The sequence below is a fragment of the Engystomops pustulosus genome, chromosome 5 (assembly GCF_040894005.1).
Source record: "Engystomops pustulosus chromosome 5, aEngPut4.maternal, whole genome shotgun sequence".
Taxonomy (NCBI): Eukaryota; Metazoa; Chordata; class Amphibia; order Anura; family Leptodactylidae; genus Engystomops; species Engystomops pustulosus.
Window position 1 is genome coordinate 88,508,824 of NC_092415.1, and position 22,967 is coordinate 88,531,790.

Consider the following 22,967-nt stretch of genomic DNA (forward strand, 5'->3'; position numbering starts at 1 on the left):
TCTTCCAACCTGTTCAGGTCGAGGACTCTCCTCCGTCTCAGAAGCACTGTGTTCACCCGGCCTCTCAACCCAGCTTGGGTCTGTCACCTCATCATCCTCCGATCCCTCAGTCTGCTCCCCCCTCGGACTTCCTGCCCTGACAACAACTTCCCCACTGTCTGACAACCGTGTCTCCTCATCGTCGGACACCTCTTTACACACTTCCACTACGTCAAGAAGGTCATCATCACCCACAGACTGTGACTGGTGGAAAACCTGGGCATCGGAAAATTGCTCAGCAGCAACCGGACAAGTGGTTTGTGACTGTGGGAAGGGTCCAGAAAACAGTTCCTCAGAGTATGCCGGTTCAAATGCCAAATTTTCCTGGGAGGGGGCAGACTGGGGGGGAGGAGGCTGAGGTGCAGGAGCTGGAGGAGTGGGGATTTCGGTGACATGGGTGGACTGCGTGGAAGACTGACTGGTGGTGGACAAATTGCTCGAAGCATTGTCAGCAATCCACGACATCACCTGTTCGCACTGTTCTGGCCTCAACAGTGCTCTACCACGAGTCCCAGTAACTTCAGACATGAACCTAGGGAGTGTAGCTCTGCGGCGTTCCCCTGCTCCCTCATCAGCAGGTGGTGTCTCACCCCGCCCAGGACCACGGCCTCTGACCCCTGCAGTAGTTGGACGCCCACGTCCCCGCCCTCGTCCTCTACCCCTAGCCCTCGGGTTAAACATTTTAAAATGAGAGTTATAACTTTTTTTTTTTTTTTACTTCTTTTTGTTTTTTTTGGTGTTTTTTTGTGTGTTTTTTTTTTTTGTGTTTTTTGTTTTTTTTTGAGTTTTTAAAACCAAACAATCCTATCCTATTGCTATGGCTATTTTCTAGCCAAGTATCAAAGGAAGCACACTACTATGCCAGATGAGATGACACTGAGTTATTGCCTAATAGAAATCCAACCCCTACTGAATTTTGCCACTTCGGCCTTTGCTATGGATATGTGCGCCACTAAGCGCAGAACACAGCGGTCGCAAGTCTCACTACAAATTGCTCAGAATTGGCAAGTACATGCACTGCAGAAACTACAGCCACCAGCAGATCAACCAGAAATCAAATATATAGAACGCTACTGTAGGCTTCAAGAAGCTGTTTGTATTCTCCTATGGCTATTTTCTAGCCAAGTATCAAAGGAAGCACACTACTATGCCAGATGAGATGACACTGAGTTATTGCCTAATAGAAATCCAACCCCTACTGAATTTTGCCACTTCGGCCTTTGCTATGGATATGTGCGCCACTAAGCGCAGAACACAGCGGTCGCAAGTCTCACTACAAATTGCTCAGAATTGGCAAGTACATGCACTGCAGAAACTACAGCCACCAGCAGATCAACCAGAAATCAAATATATAGAACGCTACTGTAGGCTTCAAGAAGCTGTTTGTATTCTCCTATGGCTATTTTCTAGCCAAGTATCAAAGGAAGCACACTACTATGCCAGTTGAGATGACACTGAGTTATTGCCTAATAGAAATCCAACCCCTACTGAATTTTGCCACTTCGGCCTTTGCTATGGATATGTGCGCCACTAAGCGCAGAACACAGCGGTCGCAAGTCTCACTACAAATTGCTCAGAATTGGCAAGTACATGCACTGCAGAAACTACAGCCACCAGCAGATCAACCAGAAATCAAATATATAGAACGCTACTGTAGGCTTCAAGAAGCTGTTTGTATTCTCCTATGGCTATTTTCTAGCCAAGTATCAAAGGAAGCACACTACTATGCCAGATGAGATGACACTGAGTTATTGCCTAATAGAAATCCAACCCCTACTGAATTTTGCCACTTCGGCCTTTGCTATGGATATGTGCGCCACTAAGCGCAGAACACAGCGGTCGCAAGTCTCACTACAAATTGCTCAGAATTGGCAAGTACATGCACTGCAGAAACTACAGCCACCAGCAGATCAACCAGAAATCAAATATATAGAACGCTACTGTAGGCTTCAAGAAGCTGTTTGTATTCTCCTATGGCTATTTTCTAGCCAAGTATCAAAGGAAGCACACTACTATGCCAGATGAGATGACACTGAGTTATTGCCTAATAGAAATCCAACCCCTACTGAATTTTGCCACTTCGGCCTTTGCTATGGATATGTGCGCCACTAAGCGCAGAACACAGCGGTCGCAAGTCTCACTACAAATTGCTCAGAATTGGCAAGTACATGCACTGCAGAAACTACAGCCACCAGCAGATCAACCAGAAATCAAATATATAGAACGCTACTGTAGGCTTCAAGAAGCTGTTTGTATTCTCCTATGGCTATTTTCTAGCCAAGTATCAAAGGAAGCACACTACTATGCCAGATGAGATGACACTGAGTTATTGCCTAATAGAAATCCAACCCCTACTGAATTTTGCCACTTCGGCCTTTGCTATGGATATGTGCGCCACTAAGCGCAGAACACAGCGGTCGCAAGTCTCACTACAAATTGCTCAGAATTGGCAAGTACATGCACTGCAGAAACTACAGCCACCAGCAGATCAACCAGAAATCAAATATATAGAACGCTACTGTAGGCTTCAAGAAGCTGTTTGTATTCTCCTATGGCTATTTTCTAGCCAAGTATCAAAGGAAGCACACTACTATGCCAGATGAGATGACACTGAGTTATTGCCTAATAGAAATCCAACCCCTACTGAATTTTCCCACTTCGGTCTTTGCTATGGATATGTGTGCCACTAAGAGCTAAACACAACGGTAGCAAGTCCCCCTGCTAATTCCTCACAAAATGGTAAAAGATGCAAATTAAAATAAAAAAAGTAGAACGTTATTGTAGCCCTAAGAAGGGCTGTTGGGTTCTTTGAGAATCACTCCTGCCTAACAGTAAGCTAATAGAACACCCTAACGCTTTCCCTGACCAGCAGCAGCTCTCTCCCTAGCGGCATCCAGAGACAGAATGATCCGAGCAGCGCGGCCAGCGGCTAGTCTATCCCAGGGTCACCTGATCTGGCCAGCCAACCACTGCTATCGACGTGTAAGGGTACCACGTCATGCTGGGTGGAGTGCAGAGTCTCCTGGCTTGTGATTGGCTCTGTTTCTGGCCGCCAAAAAGCAAAACGGCGGGAGCTGCCATTTTCTCGAGCGGGCGAAGTATTCGTCCGAGTAACGAGCAGTTTCGAGTACCCTAATGCTCGACCGAGCATCAAGCTCGGACGAGCATGTTCGCTCATCTCTAGTAATTTCCATTGAAGACAAATTAAAAGAAGATAATAATACCAAAGAATCTCTGATTGCAATCATTTTTTGGAAAAAACTGTGTATTATCTGACAGAATTGCAGGGGTGTCAATACTTTTGGCCACCACTGTATTTGTTTATTTTTATATTAGTTCTAGAGAAAGGGGGTTGATTTAAATTTTAGACTTTTTACAATTTTTTTCATTTTTAAATATTTTTTTAATTTTATTTAACTATTTGTTAGACTCCCTAGTGTACTTTAACCCCAGAGTGTCAGATCATACCATATACTGCAATACTGTCAATAATATCACCAACGCCGCATGGTATTGACTTCCACTGGCTAAATGGGTTGGACACCTGTAATTAATCCCACCGTCCGATCATTGGTAATACCAGTGGGTGATTGCTGCAAGATGCTGCAAACACCTGACTTGTACAGAGAGGGCTCAGTCCATGAGCCCTCTGCATACTCTCTTAACAAACTTGTAATTTACTAATGCATCAAAAGTCATTAAGACTATACAGCATTAAGGAAATCAGTTCCTGTGTCCTTTGTTTCCCCTGCCTCTCTTCCTTATTTAAGCAGTTTATGTAAATTAGCTTTCTGTCCCATAATCCATTGACAGCTGAGAGGAATCCGTTGAAGTGTTTATTGATTTTCAGACAGTCTCTGAATATGGGCAATATGCTGTAGGTGTGGAAAGCTATAATGGTTAGTCTTTTTAACTGGCTTATTTACTGTTTGAGGTGGACAGACTTCTGAAGACTTTCAGATTCACAGCTCACTGCAGGTGAAGGAGTAGAGAAAGAGAAGATGCTTCCCTTACTGCTGTATTCATTTCTGAAATCGTACTTTAAAGGTTCAACAGATTTCACTTCCACTGAGATTGGCAGATTTGGCTCACATTTCTCTTATCCTTTCTTTTATATTAACTGAATGCTCCCTGTCCTTTGATGGTGGGCAGTGCAAGTCCTTAGTCTGCAGAGAAGTGCTTTTGTGTTGCTGCAGTTTGTTCATTGCAAGAAGTGAATTGAATAGCACTGAATAGAGGAGCTGGGGTCGGCTCTGTAGACCTGGTGGCAGTGTAATTACAGGGTAAGGGTAAATTTGGTAATGGTAAAGGTATATTATAGCTGCATAAACCCAGTATAGCTCTGTCCCACACATTTTCTTTTGCAGGGTGTCATTTTCCCTTGTTACTGCCCCAGTAAAACAAAAAAGAAAAAAAAACTGAAAATGTCCTCCAGTGGCCTTTACTGCCCCAATGGCGGCATCAAAATGAAAAAGATTTGTACAAAATATTTATTAATATTTAGAATTTAACATTTATATAATTTAACAATAGTCCCATGGTCCTAGACTATTGATATTAAATATAATAATGGACAAAGCATTTGTCCATTTTATGAATACTATACATGAAAAAAATTCCCACCTTTTTATAACTTAAACACCAAACAAACTAAAAATGAAAAAGTCCTTTAATATTTGTTCATTTTTAACTAGACCCATATGTCAAAAAAATGTAGCAAAAATTTTTAAGGTAGCATACAAAAAAAAAAGTTACAACACTTCAGCCAATCTGTATTAAAATGCACTAAAATGCCTTTTCAGAGATAACTTTTTTATACTTTGGTGCACGGAGCTGTGCGATATGTAATTTTTTGTGAAATGAGCTGACATTTTCATTGCTACCATTTTGAGGACTGTTCGACATTTTGATCACTTTTCATTACATTTTTTATGTCATGTAAAAAGGTGTAAAAGTCACATTTCGGACATTCGGGCCCTATTTCCTGTCTCGGAGGTCACCGCCACCAATAGCCAGTTTTATATTTTGATAGATCGGGCCTTTTTGGACGCGGTGATACCTAATGTGTCTGCGATTTTTTGCTGTTTATTATATTTTATATCAGTTCTAGGGAAAGGGGGGTGATTTGAACTTTTAATATTTTATGAATTTTTTACATTTTTGTAACTTTTTTTTTCTTTTTTTTTCACAGTTTCTTAGACCATCTAGGGTACATTAACCCTAGATGGTCCAATCGTTCCTACCATATACTGCAATACAACTGTATCTCAGTATATGGCATTTCTGCACACTATACGTTATAATGAGCCACTGGCTCATTGTAACGAATATGCAGAAGTCATGGCAACCAATCGCCCCCCCCCCCCTGATGACCTTCGGGGAAGCGACGATAGGAGGAAACATGCTGGCGGGTGTTAGCGATGGGTCTTCACTGCAATATGCAGCAAAACCCATCTCTGTATGAAGAGGGCTCAGCCCATGAGCCCTCTTCATACACCCTTCATAGCTCTACGACAGATACATCCATTGCAGAGCGTGAAGGTGAAGGGGTTAAGCATTCATAGCTGAGCAATACACACTTCACTCACAACTAAGTTCTCACTTTTGTGTTGTATTGCCCTTTCAGTAGAAGGCAATAATATATCATGTAATATATAATGTAGCCTTTAATATTTAACTATTACATAACTATATAATTATTATTTGTAAATATTATTTATTTTTACTTTCATGTGTGTTCCCAGAAAAAAATCATATGCATGAAATACAATGGTTATCTGTAGTCAACTACATAAAATAACATAAAAAATGAAATCACCCCACAGTCTTTCCAAAGTATGAACTCTGTTACTCTCACCAACAGAGTTTAGCAAATAAAAGCAAAAAAAACGGCAGCACTCCAAGATATGAAAAAACATGGTGTTTATTCCACCTCTATCAATCTTTCAGCTGTGAACCCAGCTTGGCAAAGGCTGAAACATTGCTAGAGGTAGAATAAATACCAAGTTTTTTTCACATCTTGGAATGCTGACTTTTTTTTGCATTTACATATAATAATAATAATGATGATACATTGGGGGAATTTAATATGTGTCAGGCTTGCGGGTTGTGGATCCACTGGACCACTGCAGACGAAGACTCAAGCCACTACCTGGGACCGGAGTGTAAGTGGTACCCGGTTTTCACCAGAGCCCGCCACAAAGCGGGTTAGACAAGCTGCGGCGTGGTACCACCAGGTCGTTCCTCAGGCGTGACTTGTCTGCAGTGGCGGCCAAGGTTGAGGTACAAGAATGGCAATCAATCTTGTGGTCAAAGTCCAGGCACAGGATCAGGGCAGGCGTCAGAGATGCAACGTCAGGGTTCAATCCGGGGTCAGCAACAGGAAGTCCAAGCAGAGGGGTACGAGATCACACAGAACAGCAGCACGGAGGATCACTGGTACACGTAAACAGCTCAGGTAACACAGGAACACGGAGGGACACAGGAACGCAGGAGACACAGGAATGCAGGAGACACAGGAACGCAGGCTAATCGCAGTAAAGCTTTCTCTCAGGCTGTGAGGCACAAAGATCCGGCAGGGCTTGCAGGAAGAAGCAGGCGTATATAGATTTGGGCAATATGGCCAGCGCCAATTAATGGCGTGCTGGCCCTTTAAATCTTGAGAAGAAGCCGCGCGTGTCCCCGACTGCTAGTGCCGCGGAGGGGAGCGAGCCGGGAGCCGGGACAGGTGAGACGCGCTGGAGGCGCGCTGGCGGGGGCTGAGCAGCACGGGTGCGCCCGCGACCCGCGATATGGGTCGCGGGACCACCTGTGACAATATGGGTTACTGACCCAGCCCTGTTGCACACAACGGCAATCGGGAACTTCCAAAGGAAGAGGAGCTGCGGGAATATGTAAGCTTTTTTTTTTTTACACTGTTGGTCTGTAGAGCATTTCATTAGGGGGTCTGCAGAGAATTTACTTAATGGGGGCTGCAGGGAATTTCATTAGGGTGACTACAGAGTATTACAATATTTGGGGACTACACAGCATCTCATTATTTGGGGAACTGCAGGGCATTTCAATAAAGGGGCTGCAGGGCATTTCATTAAGGGGAATGCAGAGCATTTAATTAATAAGGGGAATTTCATTATTTGGGGGGCTACATCATGCATTTCATTATTTGGGGGGCTGCTGCAGGGCATTCCATTACATGGGTTTGCTGGACATTACATTACTCAGGTAGGCTGTGACCATTGCATTTCCCACCATAGGGTTAAGCTCAAGTCAATACATTTTCTCCGTTTTTTGTAGTAAAATTAAGGGCCTCGTCTTATACTTGTTGACGTATAGTTGAGTATATACGGTAAACAAAAAAATCATGGTAGATATCACCATGTCCCAAAAGTCTCAATCTATCACAATATATAATGGTTATTCCTCATGGTGAATCCTGTCATAGAAAATAGTGCAAAAGTTTGTACAACCCAAAAAATGTTAAAAATTAAAACATCATCACATCCTGCAAATAATTACACCTTACGCAGATCTGTATGCTGAAGTGTGAAAAACCTAATAAGATCAATATAGGTTTAAAGGGGTGTCCTCAGATTTTTTTTTTTACCGCTTCAACCATTGAATATCCAATACCGCCACAAAGAAGTACAATTTGTTATGCAGAATACAACTCCTCATAAGGCCCAGAAAAATAAAAAAGTTATGACTTTTTAAAACCAGAAAAGGGCATTGGCGGGAACAGGTTATTGAGCCATGTTCTATTGAATGTCTAAGGTAGCAGGATTCCCGAATACAGCCCTGCTGGCAGGGAACAGGCAGAGCTGAGCAGATATATATATATATATATATATATATATATATATATATATACAGGCGGTCCCCTACTTAAGGACACCCAACTTACAGACGACCCACAGTTACAGACAGACCCTTCTGCCCACTGTGACCTCTGGTGAAGCTCTCTGGATGCTTTACTTTAGTCCCAGACTGCAATGATCAGCTGTAAGGTGTCTGTAATGAAGCTTTATTGATAATTCTTGGTCCGATTATAGAAAAAAATTTTGAAACTCCAATTGTCACTGGGGCAAAAAAAAAATTTGTCGAGAATTTCAATTATAAAATATACAATTTCGACTTAAATACAAATTCAACTTAAGAACAAACCTCCGGACCCTATCTTGTACGTAACCCGGGGACTGCCTGTATATATATATATATATATATGTAGTGGACAGTCATACAGAGAAGGGACCACCCTCTGGACACAAGCACATAGCTATTTAAATGCAGTAAGAAGTTACAGTAAATCAAACCACAGACAGTAAGTTTGAGAGAGAATTAACCCGGTGCTTGACATTGCAAATCCTTTTTATTAATAATAGCATTAAGCAAATCTTAAGAATCATTTTGGCTACCTCACTTATGTCATATACTTACAAATAGCCCTGCTTTTAGCACAGTGATCTGGGTATATGTCAGCTTCACAGTTCGTGCTTGGGCCTGCATACCCTCTCATTTTTCTGAAGCAGTTGTTTTTTCAGCATTAACAATCAGTTCTTGCTCCAGTCACTTTGTTATGAAGACATATGTTCATGGTTTTCTGCCTTAAGGACTATGTTCACCTAATGTTGACTGACTGCAAAATTTGAGCTTAGTGTCAGTAAGTCAATCATGTATTAAAATGTAAGCATTCAAAAGAAGCATAGCAATGCCTGTGTAAAACCTTCATGGGTTTAAGGCATGTAAAGAATGCAAAGAATGTAATATGGAAAAAGGCAACTTAATGCATAAAGTCATGAATAAACATGCTTTCATAGCAGAAAATGTGCTGTTCAAAAAATTTTTGCATAGCTTAAAGCACAAGGTTTTGACTATATTTTATGTATAACAGTTTGATCACAGTCACTTTCCTACCTTTAACACCCTCCTTACATAACCAAGCTGTAGTGATGCACAGCACTAACGTACATGTCATGTTTGCATTTGTAATCCAATTAATCTTGGATATGAACAACTGTCAGATTGCAGTTATGAAGTAAAGATTATTTTAAAATGAATTTTCAACCAGAAATATGAATTCATTAAAGGGAACCTGTCGTGATAAAAATGCTGTCCAATCTGGAGGCACGGGTGCCAGAGGCGGCACTCAGAGTCCTTTCTGTGGGCACCCAGGCCACCGCCCCACCACACCAGACAGAACTCAAAGAATCTTCCTGCAGTTCCAAACAACTTAAAAGATGCTGCTTCCAGTCATATTTTGATACTTACTTTGTTACCTGGGACTGTAGGAAGAGGGAGAATGAGTAGACAGGGCCGAATTATCTTTGGAGGACCTCCTACTGGCCCCACGATTTTCTCTGTACAGAGGGACACTGGAAAGAAGCTAAAATGATGACAATTTTCCATCTTTCTACTGTGTTGCTGTCCTCAGGAGGCCAGTATGATTGAAAGTTGTTGAACAGGGAGCAATAAGTTACTGCTTTAATTTTTGGTTGGCACCTCACAATAAATAAGGGGGGTTTGGGGTTGGAGTTTGGGCACTCGGCCGCTAAAAGGTTCGCCACCACTGATATAGAGCAAACAAGGCTGAGTAGTTTGATAGCTTTGTGGGTAAATATTAAATATTACTTGTAACTTATTGTTTGAAATTCTTGGGAGTCCACTGGGCAGTCTTAAATCACCACGGTATAAATAGTCACACAGAAAAGGTGTGTCGGGTGTCACGGGTGCTGGCCATGACCAATATCACGGGTTGTGGGATCACCCATACTCCTTGCTGCTCGCCGGCATCCCTGCCAGTGCGCATGCGCGCCTGAGCTCGGCGATTTAAAGGGCCAGCACACCGCTGATTGGGGCTGGCCGTTCCCTGGAATTTGCATAAAAGCCGGTCTCTCCCAGCATTCCTCGCCGGATCTTCATGCTTATGCTGTTGAGAAAGCTTGTGTCCCTGTCATCTGCCTGTGTTTGGATTTCCGTTATGACCCCGGTTCTGTACTTGACTTTGATTCTGTTCTGCCTTCCCTGATCTCCTGCTTTGTTCCTGACATTGATCCTGTGCTGCCTGTCTTGACCTCCTGCCCCTCCCTGACCACGAATCTGCCTGTGGTCTTTGTACCTCACCTTGGCTACCACCGCGGACAAAGTCACACCTGAGGAACAACCTGGTGGTACCACGCTGCAGTAATTCCAACCCGATTTTAGACTTTAATGTATCTTGGCAGTCTTTACAGTGCTGTAGTGGCTGACTGCTAATTGAAATTACCTCGCCCAATGCTCTGCAAGCTTTCTCTGAAGCAGCAAGGGTTAGCATGTTCCTATTTTCAGAGCTCTGCCCCTGTTACTTCACTGCCCCTTACTCTGATAAAAACCCAGTGTGTGCTATCCTCCAATGCTTATTAAAAGTTTTTTGCTAGATGTATCATTTGTGCTCAGTTTGGCTTTCTCTGTATTTCCGGTTTCTGATGTTTGGGTTTTGTACTAGACTTTCCTCCATATGTGTAATTTTGTGCCTGATTTGTACAAAATGACTGCACACAAGATAAATAAAATCTATTAAAAAGGTGAAAACTCACCAAAATGACATCTCTAGGGAAAGCACAATGATACTGTGGGCAGACACACCTGGAAAATGACCATAGAAACAGTAGCTAAATAAACAATTGTGTATATTTTATCACAGCATTCATGGGATAGTAAACTATACATATAGTATAGGTACACTACAAAGCACAACATATTATTAATACTCAATCCACCATTCACCATGAAAGCCCTGAACTGTACAATTACCTGATACAGCAAGTAGTTTGTCCAAGTTGGGCAGCTGGGGCAGAAACCTCATTCGTATCACCACCTACAGTGGCTTCCTCAGGGGTCAGTGAGTGCTGGGCTACCTATCTAATGAAAGGGCAGGGTGTGCTGGGCTACCTATCTACTGGGGGCAGAATGTGCTGGGCTATTTATCTACTGAAAGGGCAGAGTGTGCTGGGCTACCTATCTTCTGGGGAGCAGATGTTGCTGGGCTACCTATCTACCAGGGGGCAGTGTGTGCTTGACTTCCCATTCTACACCCCAATGATACCCCATGTGTTATAACCAAAATTATTAAACCAAAGTCTTTAAGATTGCAGTTACCCCATGCCCTTTGTGTCCATAATGTATTTCACAAATTGCTGTTAAAATATATTCCTCCTGTCTAACCTACCTCTAAACCACCAGCTCCTGTTGATTTTCAAGTAGAATTAGAATTTGAGATTAAAAAGATTCTTGATTTCGGCAGAGTTCAAAAAGCTGTTCGGTACTTGCATTGGAAGTGGTATAAACCTAAAGATTGTACATGGGCACAAATCTTTATGAACCATGTCTCCTCAGTACCATCACCGGAACCCTGCCAGGCCTAGTGGTCTTAGTGAGGGTCCAGTGACCCCTCATAAGAGGGGGATACTGTTATATCTGTGTCAGGGTCTTCCATAGTTTGTACTGTCAAGTTAAAAAGACACTGATTTCCATCTGGAACATTATACCTTCCTCCATAACACTAGTGACTGTCTCTCTATTGTCTCTAACATCATGTCCTCTCTCTTGTTGAAACTTAATTTTTCTAAGACTGAACTTCTTGTCTTTCCACAATCCTCTAATCTACTAACCAACCCAACCAAGACCTCTCCATCTCAGTCTGTGGGATCTCTATAGCACTGAGGCAGCATACCTGCTGTCTTGGGGTTGTGCTGGACTCTGACCACTCCTTTGCACTGAATATTCAATCTCTTGCTCGGTCTTGCCACATACATCTCAGAAACATCTCCAGAATCCATGCATTTCTTACAATTGAAACCTCTAAATGCTAATTGTTACTCTGATTCACTATCGACTAGACTACTGTAATTCCCTACTTATTGGTCTGACACTGACTAAACTTTCTCCTCTACAATCTATTCTTAATGCAGCAGCCAGGCTCTTCTTTCAGACCAAATGCTACACAGATGCCTCCAGTTTGTGCCAATCACTGCACTGGCTGATCATCTCCTTTCGAGTACAGTTTAAAATAATAACCCTCATTCACAAAGCTCTGCATAATAATGCACCTCCCTATCACCCAACCCATGCTCTTCAATCTGCCAGTGATATTGGATTAATCTCTACCTTAATTCAGACCTCTCATGCATGGCTTGAGGACTTCTCCTGAGATGCACCAATTCTCTGGAATGACCTTCTCTGGACTATCAGACTAATACCCAAACTCCCATTTCTTTAAGTAAACCTATCACAATTGCTAATTGCTTGAAATGTCAACTCTATCTTTACTTATCCATCCTAGGTCTACCTCCCGTCGCTTATCCAGCAAACACCAGATATAAACCAAGCTCCAGGCTTCTCTGCAGCCTGGAACTACAATTATAAAATATAAAGTTCCAACTTACATACCAATTCAGCTTAAGAACAAACCTAAAGAACCTAACTTTTATGTTACCGGGGACTGCAATATAGGTTAAGCACACATTCAAAAAAAACTTTAGAAAAGACTAGTCTATATGTTTCATATGTGTAAGATTTTATGAAAGCTAAATCTATGTACAATTCTCACTAGTAGAATGTACAATTATACATTTTGCCAAATCATTTTGATATAGATCTTATCCCAAAAAAGGATAATGGTGGGAATTTATACCATGTTGTCCTAATAGAAATCACATTGATAACTTTTCTGTCTATTCTCCTTATATTAGGAAGTCTAGCATGTTCTGTTTTTGTATCTGGCAATTAGTCAGTCATCTTTGAATTTAGGGTTATGATTAGAATTAAGTAAATCTACTATTGGGCATATTTTTACTGAGGTAGATTACCATGGATTCCCCATGGCAGCATCATTCCTAAAGTGTTTTTTTATGTTCTATTGTGCAGCATGTTTCGTAAAAAACGTTATTTTATTAGTATGCTGATTTTTTCAGAGGCTACTGGGACTGCGTACAAGGCTCTGTGAGTTCCAGGGGTTAAGGCCATCTCACACCCAAAATAGCCCTGTAGAGACGCCTTCTTGCGCAACTGCGCCAACTGTGAACCCGGCTTCAGGTGAGTTCAGCTTCAGTGCCATGTCGCTTGCTACATTCTTCTCTCTCTCTTCTGGCACCAACCCTGCACATGTGTGGATCCATGCCGCCATGTTGGCTCTATTGGGCTACTAGGGAGAGTGTAATAACCTTAGCCTCCAAAACTTGCAGAGGCTATTAGAAAATTAATAAAAGAATGTTTTTTTAGTATTTTTTGTAGTATTTTTTTACTATTGCATTCTAGAACAATTTTTTATTGCTGATTCTGCCAGGAGGAATTTTGCTCTGTATCTTCTTCAGTAAGTAAATTTCCTATGGTAGAATTCCTTTAGAGGTTATCCCTAATGTTAACCCTATAATAAAAAAACAAGAAAATTTCAGCCCACCACTCCGAGTATATCCTGAGACCCTAGAAACATTGCATTCTTTGAAAAGTTTTTTCCTTTGTTTCATCCATTAAAATCTTTACATCCAAAGCTGGATTCCCCTTAGTACAGCAAAAAAAAGGCCAATTATCACGTTTGCGCCTGCTGTCTCCTCTATCCGTCCTGGTAGTATTAGGAGACACTGAGTTTTCGTCATCCTGCAGTCTGAACTAGGTTCTATGGATTTCTGACCTGATGTCTGCCACTCCCCTCACTGATTCTGTCTTGCAAAAGTTAACATTGTGGATCTGTAATTGCTTGCTCATTGCACCTGTGGCAGGGCTTAGGTTACCTATAAGTGTCCAGTTTAGCTTTGACTCCTTGCTGGTCAAACTGCTATCTTGCAGTATTCACCTGCTCTCTTGTATTCCCTAGTTTCTGGTTACTGATTTCTTGCCTGTGTATTGACTAGTCTATTTGGATTGTGATTTGGTTATTGTTATTCCCCGCTGTTGCTGACTCGGATTGTATACCTTGTCTTATTGTGTTTGTTTGTCTGTATTGTTTTGTGTTCACACCGTACCCAGGGAGGGAACGTCGCCCAGTTATTGGCCTCCGTTTATGGGGGACCCAATAAGTCTCAGTGTCAGGGCTCACTGTCCTTGTTTGTGTCCTGCCATTACATCAATACGATCAATTCTAACCCTAACCCCAATGAGAAAAAATTGTAAAAAATGAACTTGAGATCTTTTTTATAAAAAAATACTGTGTTTTAGAACTAGGAATAGGTTAAATTTAAATTTCCAGGGCAATTGGAGCAACATTGGATTTAAACCCAAATAAAATATTTTGAAAGTTTTAATGAAACTCAAGAAAATTAAATCCTGAATACTATGCTCATCTCTACTAGTAATAGTTAACTACCTTTATTCTTGCAACAAATTGGGTCACAAATAAGTTTTTGAATAAAATAGCATTTTTTATACTTCCATCTTATTTGAAACATATGATTCCTAAATTTACAGTTAGGTTGGTTTCACACAGCAATTAAAAAAAAACAATTACATTTTTTATTTTCATGATAAATTCAATATTACATGTATGGAAAATGAAAAAAAAAATTAGCCTTCAGTTTCTTGCTGGACCCACTTCTGTTTTAGCGCAACAAACTGGATCTGAAATTGTAGTGCCATTTATCCAAAAAACATGTATGCGTGAAACTGGCTTTATGCTGCGTGACCATATACTACACAGGCCTTTCTACAGTATCTCCCATTGTCTGGTTTAACAGCATAAGTAACTACTTTTGTGTTTATTGTAATTGTTAAAGGGGTTGTCAGAGAAAATCTTCTATGCGACCGGGGGTAGGCTCCTTAAAAAAACAAACCTGTACTAACCTGTACTTATTCTGGTCCGTGCCCCTGTTTCCGAGACAACGGATGGGCTGGGGAGGTAAGTACAGGTTTATTTTTTTTAAAAAACCTCCTCCCAGCCAGTTTTTGAAAAGTCTCGGAGAACCCCTTTAATGGTCCTCAGGATAAAAAAAACACATTATGATTTTATTATGATTTATTCAGTGTATATATTTAAATAGTTATTTGTTATTTACCACATATATAACGTTTAGCATGCATTGCATAGAAAGTAACTGACGGGTTATGGCATTAAATTCTTCAACATGGCAATTCATTAGATATGTGGGATGGCTACCACCAGCTGACGAGCTTGAGATCAACCCTTTTACAATGGTCCCATTATTACATAAATAAATAGGAAGGATGGAATCTGAGAAATTACACATGTAGGAATTTAAATGTTGACAGGTGGCAAAGAAAACAACAAGCTCAATTTGTTGGTGGATGATCATCATCTTTAAGTCGGCTGGGATTAAACGATGTTTGCATGATCTCATGTATTTTTAAGGAAACTTTCTGCAATTGCCTTTAGATTAAAGCACTTTAATCAAGCAAAGAAATATTCTTAAGCAACAGCTGAGCCGTTCTTTAAACCACAATGATATCTACCGCTGCTATTTGATATTGTGGCTCACAAAAAGAACTTCTGTCTTATGGAACTAAACACTGAAAATCTATTAAAAACGCATAGATATCTCTACACTTATGCAAAGGTGCTGCTTTCTCCTATTTTTAGTCAGTTACAGCATACATTGAAAACTTTTAAGAGTTTGCAAAGTTACTTGAAATAATTTCCTACTTAAATCTTTAATTGAGGGAGAAAGTATACATATTTTTTTACAAATTAAAGCCATCTTAATGAAACATACCCAGCAATTTCAAACTGTTGTATTTTGACATCTTTATTTTATTTATTTTTTTTACTGGCTATAAATATGTAGTGACTATAGCATCGGTCAGTATTTTTTTCATGAAATGGTTAAAGAGGATCCTGTGGGGGAAGTGCATGAGAATTTTCCTGTTGCTGTCAATAAAGCTACATAATGGTTAATACTTATCCACCCCTTTCACACTGTTACCCTCCAATCTTGACTACCAACAGGTAAACAGAGGAGTTGAGTGCCCACAAGTACCCAACTACATACATCAAAGGACAGTGATGCACCAAAGTGTTATTGTACTCCCTCATTTTAGCCTCATACTCTAGTATTGGAATGAAGGATGCTATGCTATCTTGTAGTGTGGATCCAACTGGGATCCACCCAGTATTTGGCAGTGTTGAGTATCTGTGCAAACCAGATATATAGTAAATAGTGAATTGTTATCTTCCATTGTAATACAGTTTGTGATCACAGAGGGATAACTTTTAAGAAATTGGGGCAGATTTATCAAGCTGTGTGAAAGTCTGAATATTTTTTAGTTGCCCATGGCAACTATTCACAGCTCAGCTTTCATTTTACCAGTGCTCATGAATATTTTAAAGGGGAGCCATGATTGATTGCCATGGGCAAAATAGAAATATTCTGACTTTCAGACAGCTTGATAAATCTGCCCTATTATCTCTTTAGAAGTGCAAATGTAATGCAATAATTAGGTGAATTGGCCACAATAAAAAAATGCAGGACTTTAGGATTTAAAAAATACGGTGGGTAAAGAAAATATTCAAACACCTTTAAATTTTTTGCTCTTTGTTTCATTGCAGCCAATTGCTAAGATCAAAAAAGTTCTTTTTTGCACAATATTGTACACTCTGCATCCTACCTTGACAGAACCCCCCCAGGAATTTAGATATTCAGCAAATTTATTAAACAAGAAAAACTGAAATAGCATATGTTTATAAGTATTCAGACCCTTTTTTGTGACACTGATATTTAACTCAAATGCTATCCATTTCCTTTTGATCTTGCTTGAGATGGTCATCCTCCTTTATTGAAGTGCAGCTGTGTTTAATTAATCTGATTGGACTTGATTAGGAAAGGACACACCTGTCTATATAAGACCTCACTTTTCACAGTGCATGTCAGGGCACATGAGAATCATGAGATCTAAGGAACTGTTCAAGGAGCTCAGAGACAGAATTTTGGCAAGGCACAGATCTGGCCAAGGTTACAAAAGAATTTCTGCATCACTCAAGTTTCATAACAGCACAGTGGCCTCCATAATCCTTGAATGAAATAAGTTTGGGATGACCACTACTCTTCCTCGACCTGACCGTTCAGCCAAACTAAGCCACCATGGGAGAAGAGCTTTGGGGAGACAGGTAAAGAAGAACCCTAAAATCACTGTGGATGAGCTCCAGAGATGCATACGACAGATGGGAGAAGCCTCTACTCAGTGCAATACATTTAAAAGCCTGCATACAGTTTGCAAAAAAACACATGAAGGACTCCCGGTCAAAGATTGACCTTTTTGGTGGTAATTCTTAGCCTTATATGTGGAGAAGGCACTGTTCATTACCTGCCAAATATAATCCCAACAGTGAAACATGGTGGTGGCAGCATCATGCTATGGGGGTGTTTTTCAGCTGCAGGGGCAGGAAAACTGGTTGCGATTCAAGGAAAGATGAATGCAGCCAAGTACAGAGATATCCTGGATGAAAACCTTTTCCAGACTGCACCTTTTCCATACTGGATCGAAGGTTCACCTTCCAACAAGACAATGACCCTAAGCACATAGCTAAAATAGAAGATCTTCAAGGAATAATGGCAGAGCATTCCCAAATCCAGGTGCAAAAAATTTGTTGCATCATTCCCAAGAAGACTCATGGCTGTTCTCATTCAGCATTGAGCAAAGGGTCTGAATACCATGTTATATGTGATACAATGTGATATGTGATATCATGTGATATTAGAGTTTTTCTTGTTAAACAAATTAGCAAAATATCTACATTTCTGAGGGTTTTCTGTCAAGATGGGGTCCAGAGTGTATATTAATGAGCAAAAGAGAGAATTTTTTTGATCTTACTAATTGGCTACAATGAAAGAAAGTAAAATTTTTTTTCTGTACCCACTGTATAGATTGTTTATGTACATTATGCAGTGTTCAGTGTACTTACTGTTGGAATCTCACTGCATTTGCTGCACAGTTACAATGAGATAACAGAAGGTGTCATGGGAACTATGGGCATCCTAAATTTGACTCGTCTTCAGGGCAGGTACAGGTTGATATTAGTCTTGAGTCTTTCAATGCAATCTATCTCACATTGATAACTCATAATTATATACTTCTTACTGTGATATCAACCCTGCACAACTACAAAATACCAGTGATTGTAAGGTTTGATCATGTCCTCTCAGCTTAGGGTTGGCAGTACAAGGGGCCTTGTGCTGGCTGGATTTCACAGACTGAGTACAGTGCTGTGGATAAATATAATGCATGGTGTCCCATCTTCTGCACTGTGGTTGGTCTGTGAAATCTGTCAAATGCTTGGTCTGTGAGTCGCAGACTGACAAAGATCTTATGCAGTTTGCCAAAAACTGTAATTTGCACCGAACAACAAACTTCATTTGATTCCACAGTTTTATTCCGTGTCAGCGTATGATATTATCATGATACTATTATAATTTTCCTTTCAATTTAACCCTTTCTACATAGGATCCTACAACCCATATGATCCATAGGCATGTCTGTATCTTTGCGTATACAGAATTTGTATTATTATTTATTTAACATGGCTAAACATCAGACATTTGTACCTTTTGTGTCACCCCTATACTCTCATTGTATGCTCTTTTTAAAATATTATTATTTATATATTTAATTATATATTTAATATGAAATATAGAAGCTTCTATAAAATATATATACAACTCTAAAATTTTAAGGTTCTACATATATTTGCAAATAGAATTTACTTATCTCCAAGGTATCTTATTGAAGTTTCTATACTTTTTATTTAATATATTATTTGTGCAAGGGCCCTGCACACAGTTCATATTATCAACATTTCTCATTGTTATTGGGAAAATTTGCTGTAAATTCATTTTATGTATAAGTTTAATTAGTGGGGAAGCATGGTTACTGGACTGATGGCAGCACACTCTAAACACAAAATTTATGATATGTGCCACATTTTGATAAATTAAGAGCCATTATGTTGTTACTATTTCTGGTTTAGTTTTCTTATCTCTGTAAAACATACCGGCTGTTTAGTTATTTACTTACTGTCTGAACATCATGCCTTCTGATTCTATAAATAGAAGTGACTTCTGTCAGCAATGTTAGATCTTAAACTCATTTACACTAATACTGGGACACCAGCATCTTTCCACCACGTACTTATCTCTAAATACCTTTACCTCTTTTATTCTACGTGTCTAATCCCCAAAATAACAACGTGACTTTGTGCATGTAAGTCTGACATAATGTCTTCTATTTCCGTTTCTCATACCCACATTAGTACGACAATGGTATTATCACAATTACTTTGCATATCTCTGCTCAATGATACTGTCTAGGTTCTCCACTAACATCGTTACTCATATTTCTACCTTGACATCTTAGGATGGTGATCTTTTATCTGTTATGAATAGTTTCATCATTTTCTTGAGAAAGACTTTCTGAGCCATGATGTCATTTCTAACCTTAAAAGGGTATTACCATCTGGACATTCATATTTAATTGAATTCACATTAAAAAAGGAGTACAGGTATGTAGATAAATGTAGCGATATGGTCCCTTAGAAACGGAGGACAGCAGTCCTTGGATACAACCATAGCTGCTGGATTGATTGCAAAAAGAAAAGAATAGTTTTTGCATATCAAATGACCCGAGGTTACTGTATGTCCCACAGTCGTCCTGTGGTAATCAGCGCTAAATCTAAGTGGGGAGGGCACGCGTGGGGAGTGCACGCGTGGTAACTGCTGGCGGGTGGTGAAATCCAAGGACAAGTATCATGTTTCTAAGGGACAACATAGCTACATTTATGGGAAACTATGTATATGTAAATTTTTTATAACATTTATAACACTTGAAGAAATGTATATACGTTGGGGGTTAAAATTAGATGATAAAAGCTGGATACAAAGTTTATGTTCTTATAAATATATAAAGTCTTCCTTAATATAACATTTAAAATCAATCTTTATTCATAATCTGAATTAAAAAATGGGCGCAAAAAAGTCACTCAAGCTTTCACAGTGTTTCTCTCACTGTGGTTATATTTTGGTAAGTGGCACTGTTGTAAAATAAATATAAGGGGAAATGCCACACCGTGAACACGTTTGGGATTCTGTGTTTGCGTTCTTGGAAGATGCTTAACACAGAAACCCACACTCAACTGAGGTAAACTCACTGCTAGTAAGCTCATTGTTTATATTCCCTGGCTGATGTGCTTCTGCATCAGCTGATGCATCATTAGACGCACCTAGGGTTGATCAAAGGCATTACAATGCAGACATCAGGCCTAGAAACCAGTGTGTTGGTACACTAGTCCGAAGTGTCTGCCAACATGCCAGCACTGTAGTGGCTGCAAGTGTGGCACGTGCATGCCAACACCATTAACACAAAGCCTGACCTTTCCACGGTGGTGCTGCCACATTGCCTTAAAATCGATGCGAACACCAAAAAATGACATATCACTGATGTATCCAGAGTCTCTATTGAAGGCGTCCAATAGTGCCCTCAGGGTGCTTGTAAACAGAGAGGTGAAAGCATCTCCTGAGTGCTGGGAATGGTACTGCAGTACAAATCATTGGATGTTCAGGTTTAGGCCATACCGATAGGTGTAGGTAATAAACGCAAGCAAGAAGCAAGTATAAAAGAAATGGTTACATACTTTTGCTGTTTATGATTTGATGGTACTTATACATGTGTTCTGTCACATACACTCATATGTTTTGCTCTGCAAGATTGATTTGCATGATTTGCAGGAGCCACATTTTTTTTAAACATTTTTATTGATTTTTATAGTTGTGCATATACATATACACAGAAGCATATTATAATATTTACATACACATCATATCATCTCCAAATCGTGATATAGTAGTTTTGGACAGGATCCACATTTGAACATAGCAGGTGGGGGTTTGGGCAACCATGTTTAATGTATTGCTGGTTCAAGAAGACTATGAACAAGTTTTCCCTCAAGTTTTTCCCATATGGAATGTTATTGATGGAGAATAACCCCAATATCCTGATCCATTTGTAGAAGCTTCCAGTAGGCCCAATCATTGTTTCTGCCATGTAGCTGTATGAGAAATCCAACTCCTGCTGCAAAATCATTCCTCAAACCATGGTACTTCCTCCACCACCTTTAACTGACTTCTTTACACACTTCACGTTCAGTCTTTCCCAAGATTGTCAATGAACATAAAGGGGCACATTGCGCCACACTTGTCGGACTGTGAACATTCTTCTAGTCTCAAACGGTTTGCACAGGTATTTAAGAATCGTCTGCGCTGCTATTGTGTCACCCGCAACCCTTTTATGACGCAGCTGTATTATCCTCTATGCAACACAAATTAAGGTGCATGTTGTCGGTCGGTCTAACTGATTCAGACCAAGAGCTGTATTTAACTTGGAAATTGTGTCGCACGCAGTATGTTAAAGGTGCACCACAAAAAAGTTGGTGGTCTCTGTCGGGCCTGTGTGGGGAAGTGACAGATTCATGATTTCTGGTGCACAAGAAAATGCCCCACCCAGCATTATACACGGAAAGAGCACTTTTATTGCAGTTTCCAACTAATGCAGTTTCCAAGTAAATATGCCCCATGTTCTTATCAGATCCAAATACAATAAACTTGCATTCACCACTGAAATGAACATTGGTCCACTTCTCCTTTGTCCACACAACATGTTCCTCAGCTAGAGTCTAGCCTTTCTTTCTTGATTCTTTCTGCTAATGAGAGGTCCTGTCACTGCAGAATGGGCTTACAGTCCAAATACTCTTAAACATTGAGACACTGTATGACTAAACAGTTCATTGCTGAACTAGCTAGCATTTCCAGACTTTGAGCACCAAACTTCTTTTGCTATGGCTGGTAGGGTCCCAACCTTCATCTGAACTACCAACTGCCAGATGGTTGCAATCACTTTGGAATGGCACATCATTTTTGCTTGTAGTCATTTTGCATGTAAGCCATTGAAAACTAGAAAGTGAGGCTGTCAATTAAATAGGGTTTAGTAGATAGAAAAGAGGTACTGCGCACTCAATAATGTGTGATGCACATGTAGGGTAGACACCAAACTGCTTCAACTTATTCTTTTTTTATTCTTGCATTATATAACATTTGGCCTTCACTGAAAACTTGATGACAGAAACGTATTATTGGGATCTGTCATAAATATTATAGACAAATATGTTATCAAGTTTTTGCTGAATGCCAAGTGTTATATCTCACTTGTATAAAAATGAATAAGTTGAAGCAACTTGGTGTGCGACGAAAGTTTATTAGTTAATTAAGGAATTTAGCACCAGGTGCCAAATTAGTGTTATTTTCCAATGATCTCATTTTCATTTTGTGCTTTACACTATTACATTTTATGAAATAAGCTTAAAATACTGCTATTTTACTCACATTAGGATATATTCAGACAGGACTACGCAGTGACCTTAACATTTATGAAATTGTGTGTTGTTGTCTAAGTTTGATCTCCATTGTATGTGACAGATTAATTAAATTTATAGTGATTGCCCTGACAGGAACACCCAGTTAATATTTGGTGTAAACGTTTATTTTAATATAGTAACTAGCAGAAAATCGCTAAACAACTAGCAACAAAACATGTTTCCATAAATATAAGCATTTTAAGTGTTATAGAGACAAAATAGCAACTCTTTTTAGAAAAATAAATAATTACAATTATTGCTGAAAGTTAACAAAGTTAGAAAACACATTACAACACAGATGGACAGTGTGATTGGTAAGGGGAGGCTTGTATGGGGGAAGGAGGTGGGGGAATATACAAAAACAAAATACATGGAGTTCTATATCCATGAATAGTATCATTTCAAAGGCTTCTTCAAGTCCAGCCTGTCATGAGGAACATTTTCACAGTTCTGATCAGCTCTGATGTGTATGGAGAGATGGAGCTGATTTGCATAAACTTCTTAAAGAGGACCTGTCACCTATAAAAAGCATGAGCTGCTTATTAAAGCATGC